The sequence below is a fragment of the Oncorhynchus keta genome, chromosome 34 (genome assembly GCF_023373465.1).
Source record: "Oncorhynchus keta strain PuntledgeMale-10-30-2019 chromosome 34, Oket_V2, whole genome shotgun sequence".
Taxonomy (NCBI): Eukaryota; Metazoa; Chordata; class Actinopteri; order Salmoniformes; family Salmonidae; genus Oncorhynchus; species Oncorhynchus keta.
The window spans coordinates 27,612,209-27,637,935 of NC_068454.1; the positions used below are offsets into that span (position 1 = coordinate 27,612,209).

The 25,727-nt window shown below is 46.1% G+C and overlaps 1 protein-coding gene and 1 long non-coding RNA gene across 3 annotated transcripts in view; both read right to left on the reverse strand.

Annotated features, from left to right (window-relative positions):
• The window catches only part of LOC118366646 (receptor tyrosine-protein kinase erbB-4-like), a 545,013-nt gene that overhangs the window by 357,223 nt on the left and 162,063 nt on the right, over nucleotides 1–25,727 (reverse strand). The window lies entirely within an intron of this gene.
• LOC127915085 (uncharacterized) lies at nucleotides 16,654–18,343 on the reverse strand. The gene is made up of 3 exons (XR_008090166.1): nucleotides 18,155–18,343; nucleotides 17,709–17,772; nucleotides 16,654–17,673 (listed from the first exon to the last, which is right to left on the reverse strand). It is a non-coding gene; the product is annotated as an uncharacterized LOC127915085 (long non-coding RNA).

Below are 25,727 nucleotides of genomic sequence, written 5' to 3' on the forward strand. Positions count from 1 at the left end.
GGGATTGTGAGATAAAAGAGGGGTGGAGTATAGACGAAGCAAGAGGAGTTAGATTGTAATGAGGAGGAGTTGAGCTGAGGGAGAGAGGTGGTGATAGGGGATTGTGCCAGCCTCTGATCTCTCTCTCTCTCTCTCTCTCTCTCTCTCTCTATCTCTCTCTCCAGTTGAGTCACGGTAATCTCATTTTATGCACTCTGGACATGCTCTAACAGCCATCAGATTGCTAACAGTGGGTAGCCTAGTGGTTAGAGCATTGGACTAGTAACCGAAAGGTTGCAAGTTCAAATCCACGAGCTGACAAGGTACAAAATCTGTTGTTCTGCCCTTGAACAGGCAGTTAACCCACTGTTCCTAGGCTGTCATTGAAAATAAGAATTTGTTCTTAACTGACTTGCCTAGTAAAATATATGATTTTTTTTTAAACAGTCTGGTACTCAGGCTCTATTGTCCCTCCAGGTCATTAATGGCCTTGTACTCAGGGCTGTATTATCCCTTCATCAGGTCATTAATGGTCTGGTACTCAGGGCTGTATTGTCCCTCCATCAGATCCTAACAGCCTGGTACTCAGGGCTGTATGGTCCCTCCACCAGATCCTAACAGTCTGGTACTCAGGGCTGTATTGTCCGTCCATCAGGTCATAACAGCCTGGTACTCAGGGCTGTATGGTCCCTCCACCAGATCCTAACAGTCTGGTACTCAGGGCTGTATTGTCCGTCCATCAGGTCATAACAGTCTGGTACTCAGGGCTGCATTGTCCCTCCATCAGGTCCTAACAGCCTGGTACTCAGGACTGTATTGTCCCTCCATCAGGTTCTTGGAGTCTGGTACTCAGGGCTGTATTGTCCCTCCATCAGATCCTAACAGCCTGGTACTCAGGGCTGCATTGTCCCTCCATCAGGTCCTAACAGCCTGGTACTCAGGGCTGTATGGTCCCTCCATCAGGTCCTAACAGCCTGGTACTCAGGGCTGTATGGTCCCTCCATCAGATCCTAACAGCCTGGTACTCAGGGCTGTATTGCCCCTCCATCAGGTCACTAATGGTCTGGTACTCAGGGCTGTATTGTCCCTCCATCAGATCCTAACAGCCTGGTACTCAGGGCTGTATGGTCCCTCCACCAGATCCTAACAGTCTGGTACTCAGGGCTGTATTGTCCGTCCATCAGGTCATAACAGTCTGGTACTCAGGGCTGCATTGTCCCTCCATCAGGTCCTAACAGCCTGGTACTCAGGGCTGTATTGTCCCTCCATCAGATCCTAACAGCCTGGTACTCAGGGCTGCATTGTCCCTCCATCAGGTTCTAACAGCCTGGTACTCAGGGCTGTATTGTCCCTCCATCAGATCCTAACAGCCTGGTACTCAGGGCTGCATTGTCCCTCCATCAGGTTCTAACAGCCTGGTACTCAGGACTGTATTGTCCCTCCATCAGGTTCTTGGAGTCTGGTACTCAGGGCTGTATGGTCCCTCCATCAGATCCTAACAGCCTGGTACTCAGGGCTGTATTGCCCCTCCATCAGGTCACTAATGGTCTGGTACTCAGGGCTGTATTGTCCCTCCATCAGATCCTAACAGCCTGGTACTCAGGGCTGTATGGTCCCTCCATCAGATCCTAACAGTCTGGTACTCAGGGCTGTATTGTCCGTCCATCAGGTCATAACAGTCTGGTACTCAGGCTGCATTGTCCCTCCATCAGATCCTAACAGCCTGGTACTAAGGGCTGTATTGTCCCTCCATCAGGTTCTAACAGTCTGGTACTCAGGGCTGCATTGTCCCTCCATCAGGTTCTAACAGCCTGGTACTCAGGGCTGTATTGTCCCTCCATCAGGTCCTAACAGCCTGGTACTCAGGGCTGTATTGTCCCTCCATCAGGTCCTAACAGCCTGGTACTCAGGGCTGTATTGTCCCTCCATCAGGTCCTAACAGCCTGGTACTCAGGGCTGTATTGTCCCTCCATCAGGTCCTAACAGCCTGGTACTCAGGGCTGTATTGTCCCTCCATCAGGTCCTAACAGTCTGGTACTCAGGGCTGTATTGTCCCTCCATCAGGTCCTAACACCCTGGTACTCAGGGCTGTATTGTCCCTCCATCAGGTCCTAACAGCCTGGTACTCAGGGCTGTATTGTCCCTCAATCAGGCCCTAACAGCCTTGTACTCAGGGCTGTATTGTCCCTCCATCAGGTCCTAACAGCCTCCATCAGGCCCTAACAGCCTGGTACTCAGGGCTGTATTGTCCCTCCATCAGGTCCTAACAGCCTGGTACTCAGGGCTGTATTGTCCCTCCATCAGGTCCTAACAGCCTGGTACTCAGGGCTGCATTGTCCCTCCATCAGGTCCTAACAGCCTGGTACTCAGGGCTGCATTGTCCCTCCATCAGGTCCTAACAGCCTGGTACTCAGGGCTGCATTGACCCTCCATCAGGTTCTAACAGCCTGGTACTCAGGGCTGTATTGTCCCTCCATCAGGTCCTAACAGCCTGGTACTCAGGGCTGTATTGTCCCTCCATCAGATCCTAACATCCTGGTACTCAGGGCTGCATTGTCCCTCTAACCACTCTGATGATGTCAATGCAAATGCAATCAAAAATCACATCCAACACTTATCATCAAAACAATATACGCTTTTAAATCTCACCTTACTGTGATGATTAATTTCAAGAAAGAAGTTCAACAAGTTGAAACTGAGTGGAAAACATGTTTTTTGGAGAAAAAAAATTAAAAGCCAAACCAACGAAATGGACAGCGCTTTCTAAATTGATAATTAATTCAAAATACCCATACAGAATATTAGAGCTTATGCATTCCCATAGGCCTACATATGAGCCCAAGACCCCAAAAAGTTGTTTTTAAATTAAAAATAATGATTGTGCTGTATTATACAATATATAGCCTAATATTCTACAGCATATTACACAAATTCTAGTAATTTCCTTTGAGTGTGATCTGTATTACTCTAAATACTGGATGGACTGGTAACCTTACTCTACTCTCCAAACGTTTTATCCATGAGTCTGGGAGAAAATAACATATCGGCCTAGGAGATGCTGTTGGTTAAATGATTGTGAAGGCTTACAGAGTTAGCCTACAATTAACGTTAATTTGTATTTTGAATAGCCTAGTAATAGGGAATGTTTTATATTTTCATAATTAATAGGTTGACACATTACCTTTAGCTACAGAATATCTCACCATCATGCATTTCCATCTCCTCCCCTTCTTCATTCCTTTCTGGAGTGTGCAGAGAGGGGCTGTCAACACTTTTATGAAATATGTTTGCTTGTGAAAACATGTTATTATCGATGTTCCCGAACAGATATCACTTGGTTTTCCAAATGAAGCAGTGGGTAGCTGCAGAAACATGCAGAGCCCAAGGCATACAGAGTTTGGGCAGAATATCATCTGAGACTGCATGCTCCCCAAACAGTGGCTGACATTTCTACATGCACACCCATGTGAAAGCAGAGTTTCGATGGACGCCACTAAAAAGAGGAGGATCCCAGCTGCTGTTATATTTATTTCTCAGCTGATTATATTAAGCACATGCTATAAAACCGGTGTAAACTACCCGGCCTGATTGAAAAACGAACCGCGGGAAAGTGGCCTCCATTTGCTATTTGAGTGCATATGGACAAAGTATTTTTCCCCCTGCCCCTATTCCTGCTGGTTTTATAAAGGGCCATCCTAAATCTATTTTGTTTTACATATTAGTAAAAACAAATTTACATTGAGAATTATCTAATGGGTGAAAATTTGATCACTTGATGACAGAACAGCTGTGCATTCTGAGGCAATGAACATAAGCTTTTTTTTGTGCAATTTTCCTCAAATTGTCAATAGCCTATAGTTTAATCACGCAGCACATATATGTTTTGATTTCTAAGACATTCTATGGTTTGTCTCATTCACAACTAAAGTTGCCAAACAACTCTAAATCTAGCGTATATGTCCTTTTTCAAATGATCATTTTATGTTGGGTGGCATAGTGGTTAGAGCGTTGGACTTGTAACTGTAAAGGTTGCAAGATCAAATCCCTGAGCTGACAAGGTAAAAATCTGTCGTTCTGCCCCTGAACAAGACAATTAACCCACTGTTCCTAGGCCGTCATTGAAAATAAGAATGTTTTTGTGTTGGTTAAGGGCAGTCAGGTCTGGGGAGAACCAAGGGCTATATTTGTTTCTGGTTCTAAATTTATTGAATGGGGCATGCTTATTTAAGAAGGTGAGGAAGGCATTTTTAAAAAAATAACCAGGCATCCTCTACTGACAGGATGAGATCAATATCCTTCCAAGATACCCCGGCCAGGTCGATTAGAAAGGCCTTCTCGCTGAAGTGTTTCAGGGAGTGTTTTGACAGTGATGAGTGGAGGTCGTTTGACTGCTGACCCATTACGGATGCAGGCAATGAGGCAGGGATCGTTGAGATCTTGGTTGAAGACAGCAGAGGTGTATTTAGAGGGAAAGTTAGGTAGGCTGATATCTATGAGGGTGCCCGTGTTTACGGCTTTGGGGTGGTACCTGGTAGGATCATTGATAATTTGTGTGAGATTGAGGGCATCAAGTTTAGATTGTAGGATGGCTGGGGTGTTAAGCATGTTCCAGTTTAGGTCGCCTAGCAGCACGAGCTCTGAAGATAGATGGGGGGCAATCAGTTCACATATGGTGTCCAAAGCACAGCTGGGGGCAGAGGGTGGTCTTATAGCAGGCGGCAACGGTGAGAGACTTGTTTTTGGAGAGGTGGATTTTTAAAAGTAGAAGTTCAAATTGTTTGGGTACAGACCTGGATAGTAGGACAGAACTCTGCAGGCTATATTTGCAGTAGATTGCAACACCGCATCCTTTGGCCGTTCTATCTTGTCTGAATATGTTGTAGTTAGGGATGGAGATTTCAGAATTTCCGGATTGGCAGAGTGTGCTAAAGCAGTGAATAAAACTAATTTAGGGAGGAGGCATGTTAACATGCATGAAACCAAAGCTATTACGGTTACAGAAGTCATCAAAAGAGAGCGCCTGTGGAATAGGAGTGGAGCTAGGCCCTGCAGGGCCTGGATTCACCTCTACATCGCCAGAGGAACAGAGGGGGAGGAGGATAAGGGTACGGCTAAAAGATATGAGAATTGGTAATCTAGAACGTCCGGAACAGAGAGTAAAAGGAGGTTTCTGGGGGCGATAAAATAGCTTCAAGGTATAATGTACAGACAAAGGTATGGTAGGATGTGAATACAGTGGAGGTAAACCTAGGTATTGAGTGATGATGAGAGATATTGTCTGTAGAAACATAATTGAAACCAGGTGATGTCATCGCATGTGTGGGTGGTGGAACTGAAAGGTTGGATAAGGTATGATGAGCAGGGCTAGAGGCTCTACAGTGAAATAAGCCAATAAACACTAACCAGAACAGCAATGGACAAGGCAGATTGACATTAAGGAGTGACATGCTTAGTCGAGTGATGATAAGGGTCCAGTTAGTAGTGAGGTTGGTTGGGGTAACGGCGATTCAGACAGCTAGCCGGGCCATCGGTTGCAAGCTAGCATAGGATGGAGGTCTGTTTTTAGCCACCTCGTGCGTTTCTGGTACAATTGTACAATGCTCTGGTCTGAGTCGCATTGTACAAAACTGGCGATAGCGTTTCGAGCTAAAGGATATCTGATGACCACAAACCGTGGTTAGCTGAATATTAATGTCAGCCAGTAAACTGGCTAGCTTCTGGCTAGCTTCTGGTTAGCTTCTGGCTAGCTTCAGGTTAGCTTCTGGTTAGCTTCTGGCTAGCTTCTATTGTGGATTTCAGATTTGAGATAAATAATACTTTATTTTTTAAATTGGTGAGGCGGGTTGCAGGAGAGTGTTTTGAAGTTGAGTTTTTGGAAAATAAAATATATTAAAGATATGCGAAGAAAGATGTAAATATATATATATACACGGGACACGACAAGACGAGGACAAACGATGTCTGACTGGCCATCTTGGTAATAAATAAAGTTTAAAAAAAAATTTAAAAAAAATAAATAAATATATATATATATATATATATATATTTGCACACTTGCTCCTTTATATTTTATTTAGCTAACTTAAATTACTGTATATTCTTCTTACTATAAAATCATATAATATAAAATCATGGCACGGGACCAATAAGCATATTTAATTATATTCTTCTTACTATAAAGTCATATAATATAAAATAATGGCACAGGACTTTTAAACATATATTGTCTGCTAAATGAACAAGCCTACAGCCTACGGCATGGAGCATAGCCACATAACATACAGTAAAAGGCCAACTCATATTCTGTTTATCTGAAATACATTTGATTAATATGATAAAATAATGGAATTATTGTGAAGGTGTATTTTAAATGGGCTTCTTAGACCTTTTGAAATGTAGATGTTCCAAAGGCAGATCACCTGCCTGTATGTGTGGAGGCCTGGAGATGCTAAACATGTTTATGTTCATTAACGGTCAATTACCGTGAGACCGGCAATCGTTTGCATGACAATAACTGGCTGATAAAATTTCATGACCGCCAACCCCCCACACGAGAATATACTCACAGACAAGAACACACACACACACACACACACACACACACACACACACACACACACACACACACACACACACACACACACACACACACACACACACACACACACACACACACACACCACAGGGGCCTTGTTTTAGCAGCAGATCTAGAGCTGGGTTTGGATGGTTACTGAGCCATCTGCTGCTATGGGTTTAATACCTCCCAGAGAGTGGGCTGTGTGTGTGTGTGTGTGTGTGTGTGTGTGTGTGTGTGTGTGTGTGTGTGTGTGTGTGTGTGTGTGTGTGTGTGTGTGTGTGTGTGTGTGTGTGTGTGTGTGTGTGTGTGTGTGTGTGTGTGTGTGTGTTCTTGTCTGTGAGTATATTCTCGTGTGTGTGTTTAGCTTCCTCAAATGTTTTAACTATGAATAATTTCTCACATAACAGGTGTGGAAACATTTAGTTTTAAAACCCACTAACAACATTGTGATCATCTGGGTGTAAAATGATTTCAAAATGGTCTGTGTTAGACTAGACTGAACTACAACACGCTGCTTTAACTCACAGACCAATCCCCTATTCTATTCTGTTCTATTCTATTAAATAGATTTTTATTCTATTCTATACTATTAAATATATTATATTATATTATATTAAATATATTATATTCCATTAAATATATTCTATTCTGTTCAATATATTCTATTCTAATCTTTCAAGTATAGTTGATCCTATTCCTTTATATTCTATGAACCCAGTCTCCATCCACACTGGCATTTACAAAGGGCAACCCAGCGAGCCGAGGGTGAATCCAAAATTGTACCCTACTCCCTATATAGTGCACTACTTTTGGCCAGAGCACTGAGCCCTGGGCCCTGGTCAAAAGCAGTGTACTATATAGGGAAAAGGGAGCTATTTGGGATGCACATTAGAAGACGGTGCTGGGTCCATCTACATGTGATTTGCTCTGTGTACTGAATGTAACACATTCCAGATCAATGGTCCACTAAGACCCTTCACCTCAGACCCAACTGAAACACTGGCAGAACCATTTGCTCTTCAGTTCTTCTTTGCCCATTCCCACACCCAGCTCATCCACTATGTTGTTCTCCCTTCACAAACTCTACGATGTCCCAAATGGCACCAAAAACTACTAAAGTGCACTACTTTTGACCATGACCCATAGAGCTCTGGTCAAAAGTAGTGCACTATAAAGGGAATAATGTGCCATTTGGGACACATTTTTCTCTTTTGTGTGAGCACTGAGCAGCCTTGTGGTTAATCTTGTCTTGTTCAGGTAGAAAGTACACGCTCAGCCATGTGCACTAATAAGGACATCAGAAGGCTAATCAGATGAGTGCAGACTAAAAACATGTGTACACGATACACATATATAGACTAAAACATGTGTACACGGTACACATATATAGACTAAAACATGTGTACACGGTACACATATATAGACTAAAACATGTGTACACGATACACATATATAGACTAAAACATGTGTACACGGTACACATATATAGACTAAAACATGTGTAGACGGTACACATACAAAGATGAAAAACATGTGTACACGGTACACATATATAGACTAAAACATGTGTACATGGTAAACATACATAGACTAAAAACATGTGTACACGGTACACACATATAGACTAAAACATGTATACACGGTACAAATACATAGACTAAAAACATGTGTACACGGTACACATATATAGACTAAAAATGTAAAACATGTGTACACGGTACACATATATAGACTAAAACATGTGTACACGGTAAAAATACAAAGACTAAAAACATGTGTACACGGTACACATATATATAGACTAAAACATGTGTACACGGTACAAATACAAAGACTAAAAACATGTGTACACGGTACAAATACATAGACTAAAACATGTGTACACGGTACACATATATAGACTAAAACATGTGTACACGGTACACATATATAGACTAAAACATGTGTAGACGGTACACATACAAAGACGAAAAACATGTGTACACGGTACACATATATAGACTAAAACATGTGTACATGGTAAACATACATAGACTAAAAACATGTGTACACGGTACACATATATAGACTAAAACATGTGTACACGGTACAAATACAAAGACTAAAAACATGTGTACACGGTACAAATACATAGACTAAAACATGTGTACACGGTACACACATATAGACTAAAACATGTATACACGGTACAAATACATAGACTAAAAACATGTGTACACGGTACACATATATAGACTAAAAATGTAAAACATGTGTACACGGTACACATATATAGACTAAAACATGTGTACACGGTACAAATACAAAGACTAAAAACATGTGTACACGGTACAAATACAAAGACTAAAAACATGTGTACACGGTACACATATATAGACTAAAACATGTGTACACGGTACAAATACAAAGACTAAAAACATGTGTACACGGTACAAATACATAGACTAAAACATGTGTACACGGTACACATATATAGACTAAAACATGTGTACACGGTACACATATATAGACTAAAACATGTGTAGACGGTACACATACAAAGACGAAAAACATGTGTACACGGTACACATATATAGACTAAAACATGTGTACATGGTAAACATACATAGACTAAAAACATGTGTACACGGTACACATATATAGACTAAAACATGTGTACACGGTACAAATACAAACACTAAAAACATGTGTACACGGTACAAATACATAGACTAAAACATGTGTACACGGTACACATATATAGACTAAAACATGTGTACACGGTACACATATATAGACTAAAACATGTGTACACGGTACACATATATAGACTAAAAACATGTGTACACGGTACACATATATAGACTAAAACATGTGTACACAGTACACATACATAGATTAAAAACATGTGTACACAGTACACATATATACTAAAAACATGTGTACACGGTACACATACATAGACTAAAAACATGTGTACACGGTACACATACATAGACTAAAAACATGTGTACACGGTACACATACATAGACTAAAAACATGTGTACACAGTACACATACATATACTAAAAACATGTGTACACGGTACGCATACATAGACTAAAAACATATGTACACGGTACACATACATAGACTAAAAACATGTGTACACAGTACACATACATAGACTAAAAACATGTGTACACGGTACACATACATAGACTAAAAACATGTGTACACGGTACACATATATAGACTAAAAACATATGTACACGGTACACATACATAGACTAAAAACATGTGTACACAGTACACATACATAGACTAAAAACATGTGTACACGGTACACATACATAGACTAAAAACATGTGTACACAGTACACATATATAGACTAAAACATGTGTACACGGTACAAATACATAGACTAAAAACATGTGTACACGGTACAAATACATAGACTAAAAACAGGCGTACACGTTACAAATACATAGACTAAAACATGTGTACACGGTACACATATATAGACTAAAACATGTGTACACGGTACACATACATAGACTAAAAACGTGTACACGGTACACATACATAGACTAAAAATATGTGTACACGGTACACATATATAGACTAAAAATATATGTACACGGTACACATACATAGACTAAAAACATATGTACACGGTACACATACATAGACTAAAAACATGTGCACACAGTACACATACATAGACTAAAAACATGTGCACACAGTACACATACATAGACTAAAAACATATGTACACAGTACACATACATAGACTAAAAACATGTGCACACAGTACACATACATAGACTAAAAACATGTGTACACGGTACACATACATAGACTAAAAACATGTGTACACGGTACACATATATAGACTAAAAACATATGTACACAGTACACATACATATACTAAAAACATGTGTACATGGTACACATACATGTGTACATGGTACACATACATAGATTAAAAACATGTGTACACATACATAGACTAAAAACATGTGTACACATACATAGACTAAAAACATGTGTACACAGTACACATACATAGACTAAAAACATGTGTACACTGTACACATACATAGACTAAAAACATGTGTACACAGTACACATACATAGACTAAAAACATGTGTACACATACATAGACTAAAAACATGTGTACACGGTACAGATTTGTGGCAAAGCTCTTTATGAGATGGGCCATGCATAACAGAGCAGGCCTACTTTCTAATATGTTCCAGATTGCATAATGCATGTGCAAGTGTTACATGTTCTTAACTACTGTTGTAATACATCTACATGCACAATTTCACTCTTTCAATGGAGCTGGAGTCTTGGGCTCAATATTTTTCCTTATGAAAGTGGTATTTTAACCTTGCTAACTTCATTGTATACATGTCACATTTTCCGATTCTGTTTGTGGATCCAGGGCCTGGTGTTTGGGTATGAGTGGATTGGTTATATTGAATATGTTGTTATTAATGACTGTGTATTACAGAGAACACGCCTGTCCACACAGTGTAAACACACAGGTCTGGAAATCCCTGTTCTGTCTCTCTCCCACCATAATCACTAACGAGAGTGAGACAGGCAGAGATAGAGACCGGTCATTTGCGGGTATGTGTACATAATTTGGGGACATATCAATTGATTTTGGGCTCACATCCCAATAGGTGGATAAAAGAGAGAAACAAGTAAAGAAAGATAGGGCAAATGGGCTGGAGAGATGACGGGATGACGGAGGATGAGTTTAGTGTAGGGTACAGAGCTGGCTGCTAGTAGAGAGTTGGTAGGGAGATGGTAGATCCGGGGGCAGCTGCCCACTGTTAATGTGCCATCTGTGTAGAGCACCCTGCCAGGACCCTAATCAGGCAATCCATCACCCTGCTACCTGACACTGTCAATTACATACTGATTCACTATTCAGACATGACGCATCACTGCCCAAACTCTTTTGTCACTCTGCCACACGGACCCCCCCACCAAATACCATCACCATGCTAATATCAAATTCCCAAACTATGTCTTCACCCCCATACAGGACCTCACCGCTAAATATGAAGAGAGAATGAATTGGAACTCACAACATAACAGAGCCCTTCATATGACAATCTCATCATACTGGACACCAGAAAGTCTGAAAGTAGAAAGTAACACATAATATCAATGGTTCTAATATGGTTGTGTAACTAACCCTGTCCAGGGACAGACTATGTCTATACACATTGTAAATCCATCCAAAATCACATCTCTCCAAACCTCTAGTTTGCTACCTAATTCCTTGGTAGCTTTAACAGTTTCTGAGGCAGCATGTGGATGGCACATTAGGTCAATCCATGTTACAGACAGGGTTATGAGAGTTTGTTTCTCCTCAGACTACCCAAGGTTGACTCTGAGTAAAAATCAATGGGCTATATACACCAATGTACTGCATCCAAACATAACTGTATGAAAGCCATCACAGTCTGTTTGGGTGGGTGTGTTCTTTGTACCCTTCAAATAGATGAATAATGCAGCTGAAATGTTAAATAAACACCTGGGAAGGAGAGAGTTGTTGTGACATGTTTGGTTCATGTTTAACACAAACCAATACCACCTCGTTCTGGAGCTGAGGCGTCCTTGGTCTGATATACTTGGACTGAAATAAAATGGGGAGATTGCAACTTTTCACCTCCTATACATCACTCTCTTTCACTCTCACACTCTTGATCTTTCTCTCTTTTTACTTTCTACTCTTGCTTTCCCTCTCTTTCTTTCCCTCTCTCTCTCTCTCTCTCTCTCTCGCTTCCTCCCTCTCCCTCCCTCTCTCTCTCCTTCTATCTCTCTAGTCTCTCCCCTCTCTTGCCTCTTTCCCGCCCTCCACCATTAACCAGTTCTAATTGTGAGGCCGACAGCTCGCTAAATACACTCCACTCTGTCTGGCAGCGAGGTCGTCGGGGTCCTGGATTCCAACTATAAACAAATTAATTGGCTTGCAAACAAAATTTACGAGCTGAGCCAAACGCATCGCAGTCTTTCCTCTCCTCCCCCTTTCCCTCCTGACCTCCCTGCTCTTGGTCAGGCGGGCCCAGCCTGACACAACATAGAACAACGGACTGGTCCAATCGAAAGGGTGGGGTTCTGAGAAAACCTCTCTTCTCTGCTGGTGCAACAAGAGTCACGTAGTAGTTCATGTGGATGAGGTGGGTGGTAGTCTCTCTCAATTCAATTCAATTCAATTCAAGGGCTTTATTGGCATGGGAAACATGTGTTAACATTGCCAAAGCAAGTGAGGTAGACAACATACAAAGTGAATATATAAAGTGAAAAACAACAAAAATTAACAGTAAACATTACACATACAACAGTTTCAAAACAGTAAAGACATTACACATGTCATATTATATATATATATATATATATATATATATATATATATACATATACACATATATACATATACATATATACATATATACATATATATACATACATATATACACAACGTACAAATAATTAAAGGACACAAGATAAAATAAATAAGCATAAATATGGGTTGTATTTACAATGGTGTTTGTTCTTCACTGGTTGCCCTTTTCTCGTGGCAACAGGTCACAAATCTTGCTGCTGTGATGGCACACTGTGGAATTTCACCCAGTAGGTATGGGAGTTTTTCAAAATTGGATATGTTTTCGAATTCTTTGTGGATCTGTGTGATCTGGGGAAATATGTCTCTCTAATATGGTCATACATTGGGCAGGAGGTTAGGAAGTGCAGCTCAGTTTCCACCTCATTTTGTGGGCAGTGAGCACATAGCCTGTCTTCTCTTGAGAGCCATGTCTGCCTACGGCGGCCTTTCTCAATAGCAAGGCTATGCTCACTGAGTCTGTACATAGTCAAAGCTTTCCTTAATTTTGGGTCAGTCACAGTGGTCAGGTATTCTGCCGCTGTGTACTCTCTAGGGCCAAATAGCATTCTAGTTTGCTCTGTTTTTTGTTAATTCTTTCCAATGTGTTAAGTAATTATCTTTTTGTTTTCTCATGATTTGGTTGGGTCTAATTGTGCTGTTGTCCTGGGGCTCTGTAGGGTGTGTTTGTGTTTGTGAACAGAGCCCCAGGACCAGTTTGCTTAGGGACTCTTCTCCAGGTTCATCTCTCTGTTTGTGATGGCTTTGTTATGGAAGGTTTGTGAATCACTTCCTTTTAGGTGGTTGTAGAATTTAACGGCTCTTTTCTGGATTTTGATCATTAGTGGGTATCGGCCTAATTCTGCTCTGCATGCATTATTTGGTGTTCTACGTTGTACACGGAGGATATTTTTGCAGAATTCTGCGTGCAGAGTCTCAATTTGGTGTTTGTCCCATTTTGTGAAGTCTTGGTTGGTGAGCAGGACCCCAGACCTCACAACCATAAAGGGCAATGGGCGCTATGACTGATTCAAGTATTTTTAGCCAAATCCTAATTGGTATGTTGAAATTTACTCTCTCTACTCTCTCTCTCTCTCTCTCTCTCTCTCTCTCTCTCTCTCTCTCTCTCTCTCTCTTACACTTACACCTATGCTTGAGATGACTGGGGTATAAGCCATCATTGGAGGGATACTGAGAGAACAAGTTAGGGCAGTCGGCCAAACACCAGTATTACTGTAACACTATTTTGTTATCGTTCTCTCTCTATTCTCTCTCTCCCTCTCTGTCACTTTCTTGCCCTGTCTATTTTTCTCTCTCTCCCCGTCTCTCTTTTTCTCTCTCTCTCTACAGAGATGTGCTGCTGGGGTGCTGGGGCTGGTGCTGGCTCGGCTCACACTGGAGCATGTATATGGTGGGCTGGTGAACAGTCTGGAGGACTTTGTAGTTGTGTGGGGTGTCAGGGAGATTCTAAGTACAGTGGACAAGGAGGGGTCTTGGTGCTAACTCTCTAGGTCCGTTAAAATTAAGTTAAGTTTGTGATATTAATTATGTAACTAAAAATCTCTAAACTGTCTCTGTCTCTCTTTCTCTCTCTTTGTCTCACTTCCCTCGCTTCGATCTTCCAACACGCTGTCATAGTAGCCTTCGGGTGAAATTATATGCAAAAACCCAGCCTTGGGTCTGTGACTATACATGAAAAGGAATGCTTAAAGAGGAGACTTTGATTTGATTGATTAGGATGACACACACGCACACACACACACACGCACACATGCACGCACGCACACACACAACCACACACACTGGAGCTCACAGCGGAGGACAAGTGAAGATACTTTCTCCGACGGGGTCTCACCTCTATTGAGCAGGGGGAGGAGCACAGCTGAGTGCTTCTGGGGAAAGAGAGAGGAGTTGCTCGGAGGATAGAGGTGGGAGATGGGGAGGGTAGAGTGGAATGGTCAGAGGTAGGAAGGAAGAGAGGGGGGGTAGAGGGGGTGGACGGGGGGGTGAATTGACTGAAACGGGCAAGTGTACGATGTAGTCCACTGAGCGAGAGGAAACACCTAGCCAGGCAGGCATCCACCTCTACCTCCTCCACCCAGCCAGGCAGGCATCCACCTCTACCTCCTCCACCTAGCCAGGCAGGCATCTACCTCTACCTCCTCCACCTAGCCAGGCAGGCATCCACCTCTACCTCCTCCACCCAGCCAGGCAGGCATCCACCTCTACCTCCTCCACCCAGCCAGGCAGGCATCCACCTCTACCTCCTCCACCCAGCCAGGCAGGCATCCACCTCTACCTCCTCCACCCAGCCAGGCAGGCATCCACCTCTACCTCCTCCACCCAGCCAGGCAGGCATCCACCTCTACCTCCTCCACCCAGCCAGGCAGGCATCCACTTCTACCTCCTCCACCCAGCCAGGCAGGCATCCACCTCTACCTCCTCCACCCAGCCAGGCAGGCATCCACCTCTACCTCCTCCACCCAGCCAGGCAGGCATCTACCTCTACCTCCTCCACCCAGCCAGGCAGGCATCTACCTCTACCTCCTCCACCCAGCCAGGCAGGCATCCACCTCTACCTCCTCCACCCAGCCAGGCAGGCATCTACCTCTACCTCCTCCACCCAGCCAGGCAGGCATCTACCTCTACCTCCTCCACCCAGCCAGGCAGGCATCTACCTCTACCTCCTCCACCCAGCCAGGCAGGCATCTACCTCTACCTCCTCCACCCAGCCAGGCAGGCATCCACCTCTACCTCCTCCACCCAGCCAGGCAGGCATCTACCTCTACCTCCTCCACCCAGCCAGGCAGGCATCTACCTCTACCTCCTCCACCCAGCCAGGCAGGCATCTACCTCTACCTCCTCCACCCAGCCAGGCAGGCATCTACCTCTACCTCCTCCACCTAGCCAGGCAGGCATCTACCTCTACCTCCTCCCACCCAGCCAGGCAGGCATCTACCTCTACCTCCTCCACCCAGCCAGGCAGGCATCTACCTCTACCTCCTCCACCTAGCCAGGCAGGCATCCACCTCTACCTTCTCCACCCAGCCAGGCAGGCATCTACCTCTACCTCCTCCACCCAGCCAGGCAGGCATCCACCTCTACCTCCTCCACCCAGCCAGGCAGGCATCTACCTCTACCTCCTCCACCTAGCCAGGCAGGCATCCACCTCTACCTCTCCACCTAGCCAGGCAGGCATCCACCTCTACCTCCTCCACCCAGCCAGGCAGGCATCCACATCTACCTCCTCCACCTAGCCAGGCAGGCATCCACCTCTACCTCCTCCACCCAGCCAGGCAGGCATCTACCTCTACCTCCTCCACCCAGCCAGGCAGGCATCCACCTCTACCTCCTCCACCCAGCCAGGCAGGCATCTACCTCTACCTCCTCCACCCAGCCAGGCAGGCATCTACCTCTACCTCCTCCACCTAGCCAGGCAGGCATCCACCTCTACCTCCTCCACCCAGCCAGGCAGGCATCTACCTCTACCTCCTCCACCCAGCCAGGCAGGCATCCACCTCTACCTCCTCCACCCAGCCAGGCAGGCATCCACCTCTACCTCCTCCACCTAGCCAGGCAGGCATCCACCTCTACCTCCTCCACCTAGCCAGGCAGGCATCCACCTCTACCTCCTCCACCCAGCCAGGCAGGCATCCACCTCTACCTCCTCCACCCAGCCAGGCAGGCATCTACCTCTACCTCCTCCCACCTAGCCAGGCAGGCATCCACCTCTACCTCCTCCACCCAGCCAGGCAGGCATCCACCTCTACCTCCTCCACCTAGCCAGGCAGGCATCCACCTCTACCTCCTCCACCCAGCCAGGCAGGCATCCACATCTACCTCCTCCACCTAGCCAGGCAGGCATCCACCTCTACCTCCTCCACCCAGCCAGGCAGGCATCTACCTCTACCTCCTCCACCCAGCCAGGCAGGCATCCACCTCTACCTCCTCCACCCAGCCAGGCAGGCATCTACCTCTACCTCTTCCACCCAGCCAGGCAGGCATCTACCTCTACCTCCTCCACCTAGCCAGGCAGGCATCCACCTCTACCTCCTCCACCCAGCCAGGCAGGCATCTACCTCTACCTCCTCCACCCAGCCAGGCAGGCATCCACCTCTACCTCCTCCACCCAGCCAGGCAGGCATCCACCTCTACCTCCTCCACCTAGCCAGGCAGGCATCCACCTCTACCTCCTCCACCTAGCCAGGCAGGCATCCACCTCTACCTCCTCCACCCAGCCAGGCAGGCATCCACCTCTACCTCCTCCACCCAGCCAGGCAGGCATCTACCTCTACCTCCTCCACCTAGCCAGGCAGGCATCCACCTCTACCTCCTCCACCCAGCCAGGCAGGCATCTACCTCTACCTCCTCCACCTAGCCAGGCAGGCATCCACCTCTACCTCCTCCACCCAGCCAGGCAGGCATCCACCTCTACCTCCTCCACCCAGCCAGGCAGGCATCTACCTCTACCTCCTCCACCTAGCCAGGCAGGCATCCACCTCTACCTCCTCCACCCAGCCAGGCAGGCATCTACCTCTACCTCCTCCACCCAGCCAGGCAGGCATCCACCTCTACCTCCTCCACCCAGCCAGGCAGGCATCCACCTCTACCTCCTCCACCCAGCCAGGCAGGCATCCACCTCTACCTCCTCCACCTAGCCAGGCAGGCATCCACATCTACCTCCTCCACCTAGCCAGGCAGGCATCCACCTCTACCTCCTCCACCCAGCCAGGCAGGCATCCACCTCTACCTCCTCCACCCAGCCAGGCAGGCATCCACATCTACCTCCTCCACCCAGCCAGGCAGGCATCCACATCTACCTCCTCCACCTAGCCAGGCAGGCATCCACCTCTACCTCCTCCACCCAGCCAGGCAGGCTACCTCCTCCACCCAGCTAGGCAGGCATCCCATCTACCTCCTCCACCTAGCCAGGCAGGCATCCACCTCTACCTCCTCCACCTAGCCAGGCAGGCATCCACCTCTACCTCCTCCACCCAGGCAGGCAGGCATCCACCTCTACCTCCTCCACCCAGCCAGGCAGGCATCTACCTCTACCTCCTCCACCTAGCCAGGCAGGCATCCACCTCTACCTCCTCCACCCAGCCAGGCAGGCATCCACCTCTACCTCCTCCCACCCAGCCAGGCAGGCATCCACCTCTACCTCCATCCACCTCCACCAGCCAGGCAGGCATCCACCTCTACCTCCTCCACCCAGCCAGGCAGGCATCCACCTCTACCTCCTCCACCTAGCCAGGCAGGCATCCACCTCTACCTCCTCCACCCAGCCAGGCAGCAGGTGGTGGAACTGCTCGTCCTCTAACAGACCTTGACAGTCCATCTCCGCCATCATCTCTCTACTATGAGCACTGTCAACAACAGACCTGCACTGGAGCAGCATATACGATATAGTGAGCAGACAAATACAAGATGGCCATCCTGTGGTAATGTTGCCAAGATGTCAATGTCCATTCTAGTTTTGGCAGTCTATCTCTACCATTATTTACAGGGCTCTACTTTTAGCTCTGTCAACAACAGTACAAGAACATCTGTGTAATGCATTAATACATTTAAAGCCTCCATCCAGTTATAAAGGCTATACAGGAGCCTGCAAGGAATACTTATAATGCAGATTCCTGTAGATCAGATACAAGGCTCTATAAATCCATTATAGTCTCACAGTTCAACGTAGATGTTAACCAAGAACATCTCTGTAGGAGCTTAGACTTGCTCACTTACAGATACCAACGGTAAGGAAATACTATCCTCTCCTTCTGAATGCTACAGATAAAATAGGCTGCCATCAGCATCACTTGACTTTGACATTGTCACTTGTTCTGTAGAGGTGGCTTTTGTTGTACGCTGGAGGGTGACAGCCAAGGAAGTCATTCAGTGATTCATTCATCTCCATGGTAAGTCAACACTCTTGTAAATGCTCTTTTAGAGTGTAGCTAAGCGTGTCTGGTGGCCTGGGTGTAGAGCGGTGAAGGCTGGTGGAAGGTTTCCATGTGTTTGATACTCTTCCAGTAATTCCATGCCAGCAATTACAAAGAGCCTGTCTTCTAATCTAAAGTGACACCACCAGCATCCAATGTGAAGAGAGATAAGAAGGGCTGGGGTTGAAGAGAGATAAGAAGGGCTGGGGTTGAAGAGAGATAAGAAGGGCTGGGGTTGAATCGAGATAAGTAGGGCTGGGCTTGAAGAGAGATAAGAAGGGCTGGGGTTGAAGAGAGATAGGAAGGGCTGGGATTGAAGAGAGATAAGAAGGACTGGGGTTGAAGAGAGATAAGAAGGACTGGGATTGAAGAGAGATAAGAAGCACTGGGGTTGAAGAGAGATAAGAAGGACTGGGATTGAAGAGAGATAAGAAGCACTGGGGTTGAAGAGAGATAAGAAGCACTGGGGTTGAAGAGAGATAAGAAGGACTGGGATTGAAGAGAGATAAGAAGCACTGGGGTTGAAGAGAGATAAGAAGGGCTTGGGTTGAAGAGAGATAAGAAGGGCTGGCGTTGAAGATAGATAAGTTGGGCTGGGGTTGAAGAGAGATAAGTTGGGCTGGGGTTGAAGAGAGATAAGTTGGGCTGGGGTTGAAGAGAGATAAGAAGGGCTGGGGTTGAAGATAGATAAATTGGGCTGGGGTATGCAAGTGAACTAGGAGCCTGTGAGTGCTCTGTGGTGTTAGCCCCTCCTGTCTCTGAGTGTAGGGAGAGAATGGGGTAGACAGGTGGACATGAAGCCAGAGGGGAAGGGATGTGGTGCTACCCCCCACTACAGTCCATACTGTATGTAGAGAGGGAGAGAGAGAGGGGGGAACAGAGTAGACAGGTGAACAGAAAGCCAGAGGGGTGCTACCCCCCACTACAGTCCATATGTAGAGAGGGAGAGAGAGAGGGGGGAACAGAGTAGACAGGTGAACAGAAAGCCAGAGGGGTGCTCCCCCCCACTACAGTCCATATGTAGAGAGGGAGAGAGAGAGGGGGGAACAGAGTAGACAGGTGAACAGAAAGCCAGAGGGGTGCTACCCCCCACTACAGTCCATATGTAGAGAGGGAGAGAGAGAGGGGGGAACAGAGTAGACAGGTGAACAGAAAGCCAGAGGGGTGCTCCCCCCCACTACAGTCCATATGTAGAGAGGGAGAGAGAGAGGGGGGAACAGAGTAGACAGGTGAACAGAAAGCCAGAGGGGTGCTACCCCCCACTACAGTCCATATGTAGAGAGGGAGAGAGAGAGGGGGAACAGAGTAGACAGGTGAACAGAAAGCCAGAGGGTGCTCCCCACTACAGTCCATATGTAGAGAGGGAGAGAGAGGGGGGAACAGAGTAGACAGGTGAACAGAAAGCCAGAGGGTGCTACCCCCACTACAGTCCATATGTAGAGAGGGGAGAGAGAGGGGGAACAGAGTAGACAGGTGAACAGAAAGCCAGAGGGTGCTCCCCCCCACTACAGTCCATATGTAGAGAGGGAGAGAGAGAGGGGGGGAACAGAGTAGACAGGTGAACAGAAAGCCAGAGGGGTGCTACCCCCCACTACAGTCCATATGTAGAGAGGGAGAGAGAGAGGGGGGAACAGAGTAGACAGGTGAACAGAAAGCCAGAGGGGTGCTCCCCCCCACTACAGTCCATATGTATAGAGGGAGAGAGAGAGGGGGGAACAGAGTAGACAGGTGAACAGAAAGCCAGAGGGGTGCTACCCCCCACTACAGTCCATATGTAGAGAGGGAGAGAGAGAGGGGGGAACAGAGTAGACAGGTGAACAGAAAGCCAGAGGGGTGCTACCCCCCACTACAGTCCATATGTAGAGAGGGAGAGAGAGAGAGGGGGGAACAGAGTAGACAGGTGAACAGAAAGCCAGAGGGGTGCTCCCCCCCACTACAGTCCATATGTAGAGAGGGAGAGAGAGAGGGGGAACAGAGTAGACAGGTGAACAGAAAGCCAGAGGGGTGCTACCCCCCACTACAGTCCCTGTAATCCAGTCTGTCTCTCAGCAGAACATCCCCTCACATCACATCTAGCCCCACTTAGATCTACTCTGCTCTGTTCCATCTGGCCCCACGTCAACTGGCCCCGCCTCTCTCTGTACATCATTCAGTACCTGGGCCAAGCATAGACACACATTCACAAACACACACACGTACGCACCAACACAGACACACATATACACACACACATGCACACCACCAACATGGGTCTTTCCCTCTCTGATATTAAAAAACCGTAGTAATGAAACTCTGCTAATCAATAAGAGCCATCAACATAAAAGAGAGGAAAGATAAAGTACTCTCATTAATCATTAATCAATCAATTACAGAATGACACAGAAAGAAAAGCTTGGCACACACACAAAGAGAACTCCTAGAGATATCATCCAATAGCAAAATGATAAGTGGGGATATCGTCCAATAGCAGAATGATACGTGGGGATATCGTCCAATAGCAAAATGATACGTGGGGATATCGTCCAATAGCAGAATGATATGTGGGGATATCGTCCAATAGCAGCATAATATGTAGGGATATCGTCCAATAGCAAAATGGTAAGTGTGGATATCGTCCAATAGCAGAATGATACGTGGGGATATCGTCCAATAGCAAAATGATACGTGGGGATATCGTCTAATAGCAGAATGATATGTGGGGATATCGTCCAATAGCAGAATGATAAGTGGGGATATCGTCCAATAGCAAAATGATAAGTGGGGATATCGTCTAATAGCAGAATGATATGTGGGGATATCGTCCAATAGCAGAATGATAAGTGGGGATATCGTCCAATAGCAAAATTATATGTGGGGATATCGTGCAACAGCAGAATGATATGTGGGGATATTCCAATAGCAGAATGATATGTGGGGATATCGTCCAATAGCAGAATGATAAGTGGGGATATCGTCCAATAGCAAAATGATAAGTGGGGATATCGTCTAATAGCAGAATGATATGTGGGGATATCGTCCAATAGCAGAATGATAAGTGGGGATATCGTCCAATAGCAAAATTATATGTGGGGATATCGTGCAACAGCAGAATGATATGTGGGGATATTCCAATAGCAGAATGATATGTGGGGATATCGTCCAATAGCAGAATGATAAGTGGGGATATCGTCCAATAGCAGAATGATAAGTGGGCATAACGTCCAATAGCAGAATGATAAGTGGAGATATCGCTGAATAGCACAGTGATATGTGGACACCATACATGTACCTGACCTAGAGGTTGGGTTGCAGAAACATCACCTATGTTGTTGCTTTCTGTGACCTAAACTGGGATATGCTTAACACCCCGGCATTCCTACAATCGAAGCTCGATGCCCTCAATCTCACACAAATCATCAAGGAATCCACCAGGTACAACCCTAACTCTGTAAGCAAGGGCACCCTCATAGACATCATCCTGACCAACTGGCCCTCCAAATACACCTCCGCTGTCTTCAACCAGGATCTCAGCGATCACTGCCTCATTGCCTGTATCCGCTACGGAGCCGCAGTCAAACGACCACCCCTCATCACTGTCAAACGCTCCCTAAAACACTTCTGTGAGCAGGCCTTTCTAATCGACCTGGCCCGGGTATCCTGGAAGGACATTGACCTCATCCCGTCAGTTGAGGGTGCCTGGTCATTCTTTAAAAGTAACTTCCTCACCATTTTAGATAAGCATGCTCCGTTCAAAAAATGCAGAACTAAGAACAGATACAGCCCTTGGTTCACTCCAGACCTGACTGCCCTCGACCAGCACAAAAACATCCTGTGGCGGACTGCAATAGCATCGAATAGTCCCCGTGATATGCAACTGTTCAGGGAAGTCAGGAACCAATACACGCAGTCAGTCAGGAAAGCTAAGGCCAGCTTCTTCAGGCAGAAGTTTGCATCCTGTAGCTCCAACTCCAAAAAGTTCTGGGACACTGTGAAGTCCATGGAGAACAAGAGCACCTCCTCCCAGCTGCCCACTGCACTGAGGCTAGGTAACACGGTCACCACCGATAAATCCATGATTATCGACAACTTCAACAAGCATTTCTCAACGGCTGGCCATGCCTTCCGCCTGGCTACTCCAACCTCGGCCAACAGCTCCGCCCCCCCCGCAGCTCCTCGGCCAAGCCTCTCCAGGTTCTCCTTTACCCAAATCCAGATAGCAGATGTTCTGAAAGAGCTGCAAAACCTGGACCGTATAAATCAGCTGGGCTTGACAATCTGGACCCTCTATTTCTGAAACTATCCGCCGCCATTGTCGCAACCCCTATTACCAGCCTGTTCAACCTCTCTTTCATATCGTCTGAGATCCCCAAGGATTGGAAAGCTGCCGCAGTCATCCCCCTCTTCAAAGGGGGAGACACCCTGAACCCAAACTGTTACAGACCTATATCCATCCTGCTCTGCCTATCTAAGGTCTTCGAAAGCCAAGTCAACAAACAGGTCACTGACCATCTCGAATCCCACCATACCTTCTCCGCTGTGCAATCTGGTTTCCGAGCCGGTCACGGGTGCACCTCAGCCACACTCAAGGTACTAAACGATATCATAACCGCCATCGATAAAAGACAGTACTATGCAGCCGTCTTCATCGACCTTGCCAAGGCTTTCGACTCTGTCAATCACCATATTCTTATTGGCAGACTCAGTGGCCTCGGTTTTTCGGATGACTGCCTTGCCTGGTTCACCAATTACTTTGCAGACAGAGTTCAGTGTGTCAAATCAGAGGGCATGCTGTCCGGTCCTCTGCCAGTCTCTATGGGGGTGCCACAGGGTTCAATTCTCGGGCCGACTCTTTTCTCTGTATATATCAATGATGTTGCTCTTGCTGCGGGCGATTCCCTGATCCACCTCTACGCAGACGACACCATTCTATATACTTTCGGCCCGTCATTGGACACTGTGCTATCTAACCTCCAAACGAGCTTCAATGCCATACAACACTCCTTCCGTGGCCTCCAACTGCTCTTAAACGCTAGTAAAACCAAATGCATGCTTTTCAACCGATCGCTGCCTGCACCCGCATGCCCAACTAGCATCACCACCCTGGATGGTTCCGACCTTGAATATGTGGACATCTATAAGTACCTAGGTGTCTGGCTAGACTGCAAACTCTCCTTCCAGACTCATATCAAACATCTCCAATCAAAAATCAAATCAAGAGTCGGCTTTCTATTCCGCAACAAAGCCTCCTTCACTCACGCCGCCAAGCTTACCCTAGTAAAACTGACTATCCTACCGATCCTCGACTTCGGCGATGTCATCTACAAAATTGCTTCCAACACTCTACTCAGCAAACTGGATGCAGTCTATCACGGTGCCATCCGTTTTGTCACTAAAGCACCTTATACCACCCACCACTGCGACTTGTATGCTCCAGTCTGCTAGCCCTCGCTACATATTCATCGCCTGACCCACTGGCTCCAGGTCATCTACAAGTCCATGCGAGGTAAAGCTCCGCCTTATCTCAGTTCACTGGTCACGATGGCAACACCCATCCGTAGCACGCGCTCCAGCAGGTGTATCTCACTGATCATCCCTAAAGCCAACACCTCATTTGGCCGCCTTTCGTTCCAGTACTCTGCTGCCTGTGACTGGAACGAATTGCAAAAATCGCTGAAGTTGGAGACTTTTATCTCCCTCACCAACTTCAAACATCAGCTATCTGAGCAGCTAACCGATCGCTGCAGCTGTACATAGTCTATTGGTAAATAGCCCACCCATTTTCACCTACCTCATCCCCACACTGTTTTTATTTATTTACTTTTCTGCTCTTTTGCACATCAATATCTCAACCTGTACATGACCATCTGATCATTTATCACTCCAGTGTTAATCTGCAAAATTGTAATTATTCGCCTACCTCCTCATGCCTTTTGCACACATTGTATATAGACTCCCCTTTTTTTCTACTGTGTTATTGACTTGTTAATTGTTTACTCCATGTGTAACTCTGTGTTGTCTGTTCACACTGCTATGCTTTATCTTGGCCAGGTCGCAGTTGCAAATGAGAACTTGTTCTCAACTAGCCTACCTGGTTAAATAAAGGTGAAATATATATATTTTTTTTAAATGAGTGTAGTTCTTCTGACCAGTCTCTTGTCTGTGTTTAGTGTTGGGATGATACCTCGGGCCTTACGCAATAAGAGTCTCAGAATAGGAGTGCTTATCTAGGATCAGTTTCCCTTTTAGATCAAAATGAATAAGATTATATGGACAGCGGGGAACTGATCCCAGATCAGCACTCCTACGCTGTGATGCTTTATGAATATGGCGCCAGATGTCTTTGTGTTCAACAAGATTAGTTTTGAAGAACAGTGGGGACAGCCATGACGATGGCACAAGTACATACTACTGGCATGTGACTCAATGACATTGAAATGATACCACCAGGTTCATCACCAGTACTAGCAGGATCTGAATTCCGCTCAGGGATATGTCCTTAACATACACTACATGACCAAAAGTATGTGGACACATGGTCATTGAACATCTCATTCCAAAATCATGGGCATTAAAATGGAGTTGGTCCCTTTGCTGCTATAACAGCCTCCACTTTTTTGGGAAGGCTTTCCACGAGTTGGAACATTGCTGTGGGGACCTGCTTCCATTCAGCCACAAGAGCATTAGTGAGGTAAGCACTGATGTTGGGCGATTAGGCCTGGCTCGCAGTCAGAGTTCCAATTCATCCCAAAGCTGTTCGATGGGGTTGCACCCTGTCTTGCCCTCAGAACAGCCTCAATTCGTCAGGGCATGGACTCAACAACGTATCAAAAGTGTTCTACAGGGATGCTGGCCCATGCTGACTCCAATGCTTCCCATAGTTGTATCAAGTTGG